We start from the raw sequence: 4,554 nt of genomic DNA on the forward strand, positions 1-4,554 counted from the left end.
CTTTCTTCTCTGAGGGACAGTGTACTGTGTGCACGTGTCAGCACAGCTGCACCAAATGATCCTCCTCCCTGTGGTGTCCCAGGGGCATTTAGGGCTCCCCACAGGAAATGCTGTGCTCCAAGGCAGCAAGAGAGTGCTCTGGGTGTTGCTGCTGCCTCTGAGGGCAGCTTGGACGTGCTGGGCTTTGCCTGAGCTTCCCTGTCTGCTGAAGGCAGAAGCAGGGCTTGTTCTTGCATCAGCAGAAGGTGTGACCTAGGAAATGATGTGGGCAAGTCCTGTGTGCTGATGGGCAAACTGGATAGAATGGTTAGCTTCTTAAATTCTCCTTAGACTCCTGACTTCTCACCCATCCCCAGAGCAAAAAACTTCAGGGAATTTCTTTGGTTTTGGCATTTTCTTTCTTGGTTGTGGTTTTGGTTCTAGTTTGGGGTTTTTCTGGATTTTTTTGGGTAGAGTTTTTTCTCCATTGTCTCGGAACATTTCTGCCCCATGTGTCTTACTGGTGTCATTTTTATGACTGTTCTTATTATCACTACTTTTTTTTTTTCTTTCGTTGGGTCTTTTTAAAAAATATTATATTTTTTGCCAGTGAGAACTCTTTTGAAAGAACATCAGGTGACACAGAAAAAGAGAGAGTGATGTGTTCTTTTTGTGTCCTCGTTGAAAGGACAGATAATTTTATCACAATCTGTATTTAATATCCTAGTTTTGTTCTTAGAAAGATGTGTCCAAGAAACACATCCCTGGGGCTTGATCAGATCAAAGTGCACTGTAGGCATTTCTCAGGAGCAAGCCTCCAGCCCCTCTGCTGTATATTCCTCAGATCCATGGCACTTTTCCATCCCTGATTCCCAGTCATTCCCATGACTGTTAGAATGCTGCCCATTGACCCAAGCCCTGCTCAGATCAGTCTCGAGGAACACACATCAAGTCCTCTGTGATTCTGCAGCACAAGTCATTGAATCTGCTTCTTGCCCAGAAGAGCTGCCAGTGCTGTGCTCTCAGATAAGACCTGGGGGGCTGAGAACAGAGCCCAGTTGACTCTGTGTCTCCCATCAGCTGTTGGCACAAAAAGGGCCTTGATGTGCACCTGGGTGTGTCTGAGCTCAGAGCCAATCCTGCTGTGTCCTGAATGGGGTCCCCGGCTTGGAAGGGGCTGGGTGTGGCCGTGCCTTCTTGCCATGGCTTGTCAGGGCTGGTGCTGGGGCTTTGGCAGCTTTGTTGTGGTGGCTGCCCTGGCCCTGAGGGCCGGTGTGAGTGCAGAGGCTGGAGCCTTGCTGAGCTGGGAGAGTCCCGCTGCCGCCCGGCCGCAGCAGCGCGGAGCTGCCCCGAGGCAGCAGCCCCTGCTCTGGGCCGACTCCTGCATGGCCTGGGCTGGGCTCAGCCAGGGGCAGCATCTCCTCTGGGCAGCTGTCCGTGTCCCGCCGGCCCCTGAGGAGGGAGCACTGCTGTCCTTGCTGCCCTTGCCCGCTGCGGGAAGATGGGCACGTGTGCGGGGCTGAGAGGGCCAGTGCAATGGCAGGGACTGATCCCTGCTCTCAGGGGGAGGAGGAGCACTGTGCTTCTCCACCTGGGCCACGGCCAAGGGCGTCTTCCAGCTCAGCCTGCTCATCACGGCTCAGGCTCCTGCTGCTGCTGCTGGAGGCCCCCTTGGCATTGCTTACAGCATCAGCTGCTTTGCTTTACAAAGGGAAAGGCATTCTCTTGGCCAACTGCTGCAAGGTGGAGAAGGTGCCCTCCTCTCCTGGGAATGCATCTCCCTCTGCTTTGTTTTCTCTCAAGAGATCTCTTCAAAGGGCTGTAGAAAATCAGTATCTGTGCTGGCCGGCTTGTACTGCAGAGCTGCCTGTCTTGTTGGGGTTGTTGGTGTTACCCAGCTGAGCACAAAGGACTCAGAAGCCCAGACTGTACAGCCCCAGTGGGGCTGCCTTTTGTATCTCTTGGATGGTGGGATCTCTGCTTTCAAGTGAGCATCTTGCATTTTGTTTCCTTCAGGGAAAATGGTGAACGTGGAAAATCCCCGCAGGAAATACATTGAACTGGAAAATGTTGGCAGCGGGTGAGTCCAACCACAGTTGCTTCTACACAGTCATGGGGCAGGTGATTTGCTGCTGGAATATCTACCAAGTGTGAAGTCAGGCCAGCTGCAAAAATATTCAGACACAGGGTTAGTCTTCCCCATGTCTAAGTACCAGACAGAATTTGTAAGTGTGGTCAGGAGGCATCGTCAAAGACACTTGTATTTCATTGCCAGAAACAGCAACCTACCCCCAACCACAGCAGTGAGATAACAGTTCTCAGGAATATTTCCTCTCAAGCGTTTGCTGAAGGAAATAGTCTGAGCTCAGGAGAAAAACTGCCCAGTTTAGAAACTGAAACCCAAGATGAAAGAATCACCTGGCCTTTTGAGCTGAGGCACTAAAGCCCAGTGCTTCAGGAACAGGCCCAGTGCCCATGCACTGGAGAGGAAAATGCATCATCTGCCTTCTGGCAGAGCCCTCCTGCATGCTGCAGGTTTGAGGCATTTCCAGCAGACATCTCCTGTCTGGGCTGGCTCTCACTCCAAGATCTAAATGGCTTCTCCTTTCTTTGCTGCTCTTTTGTTTCTAGGGGCTTTGGAGATGTTTGCAGAGCGGTCGACACTGCCACAGGAGGAGAGGTAAATGTCAACAGCCCCTGCAGATCTCCAGGGCTTTCCTCTCTTGTGTCAGCTGGGGCTGGAGCTGTGGCTAGAGCTGTGCTGCAAAGGCACAAGAAGCCCAGACTGGTGCCAGCCTGCCAAGTGCATTTGGGACAATCTTTGTCCTGCTCAGCTGCCAGGAGGAAGGCAAGGAGGGCAGCGGTTCCTTTCAGAGAAGGATGCTCTCCCTGGCTCTCAATTGCTCCAACAAAGGTGGTGCCTTAGAGCATCTCACTGCTCTCTGGGCCGACAGCTTCAGAGTGCTGAATTCTCATTTTTGGCTGCCAGCAAATACATCTGAATGTTCCTGGCAGTTCCTCAGCCACCTGCAGTGCTGCACATAGAAACTGCACGTAGGGAGAGATCTGCAAGGCCTCCCTAAAAGCCCCAAGCCCTGCCTGTAGCCCAAGATGTATCCACAGAGTACCAAGGCACGCTTTACTTCTTCTGAAGTGCAGACAGAGAAACAGAGAGTGTGCTCAGAGCTTTGGGGGTGATAGTTGAGACATGATTGCTAACAAGTGGACAAGGCAAAATGTCAGTGGCCACGTGTCCTGTAAGTGGCCCCCAAAGGAGCAGAGAAATGAGCTGTTGGAATGTCAGTTCCTAATTACTCCTTTGTCTAATCCCAAGGCACTTTGGCAAGGCTCACCTGTGTCATTGCTAAATCACTCATCCCATGTGTGCTGTGGTCTCGTGCCACCAACTTCTAAAGTTGCTGATTTTCAATGTCATTCTAGGTGGCCATCAAAAAAATCAACCTTCAAGGACTCATGATGGAAGACATTCTAACTGAAATCAGAGTCCTGAAGATGAATACAACTCCTTATATTGTAAATTATTTAGACAGGTGAGTGATCATGGTCTCATCCCATGAAGGTTTGTTTCCATACTAAAAGCATGCAAGGTTAAAAACCCACTTTGGACACTGGCAGAAATGAGAGCTGGTAATTATTGGGTAATTATTATTTCTCTACTCATCTCCAATGGATGGGAAGAGAGTGTATTTTGTCTGCATGAGTCTTCCCTGGCTTTCAAACACATAGTTGAAAAACTGTTCAAAAACCTGCATCAACCCTGCCATACTAAGTCAATTCCCTGTAAGCTCACTGGCTCCATGTTGTCTCAGGATTGATTTTTAAGGTTTCTTTAATGCTGATGAAGCACCCTAGAGAGGATTTCCCTTGGATTGTTGCCCTCTTTTTCCATGGCTGTCCATGCCAGGAACACTAGGTGCTTATTTCCAGAAATACCCCGGGGGACAGGTTTTCCTCTTGGCTGTTACTAAACTGCACTTTTTGCCTGCTGGCCATCTAAAACATCTCCTTTTCCACAGATGTGCTGTTCTCCTTGAGACTGCACAGACTGCAAACAATGCCCAGCCTGGAGGGAATGTCTATTCCTTTCATTCTGTCCTTGTCACAAAGGGATCCAGAAACAAGAATCAAGCAAAGAAACCAACGTTTGCATGTTCATCTGCATGGCCTTGTTCCCTTCTTTCAGCTACCTTGTGCATGAAGAACTCTGGCTGGTGATGGAGTTCATGGATGGAGGCACTCTGTACGACGCTGTCAAGGCATTCGAGATGACAGAAGACGAGATTGCCATCGTCAGTCGGGAGGTCAGTCAGGGATCCCAGCTGTGCTTCCCAGGGCTGGGGCAGGACTGTCTGGGAAAGGGGCTCAGAACAGGAGCCATTCCATGGGCCAGGCTTTGTTTCTGTGTCGCTGGAATGCTCTGGGCAAGCAAGAGCATCCCACGTGAACTGCCTGCCAGTGCCCCTGCACTCACTGGACTCTTTTCTTGTCCTCTTCTCTCCTGCTCTTGCATTCTCACTCTGGCTCTTGTATTTGCTCTTCTCCATCTTACCTCTC

The sequence above is a fragment of the Zosterops lateralis genome, assembly GCF_965231275.1.
Source record: "Zosterops lateralis genome assembly, contig: HAP1_HAP1_SCAFFOLD_79, whole genome shotgun sequence".
In the NCBI taxonomy this organism is placed as follows: Eukaryota; Metazoa; Chordata; class Aves; order Passeriformes; family Zosteropidae; genus Zosterops; species Zosterops lateralis.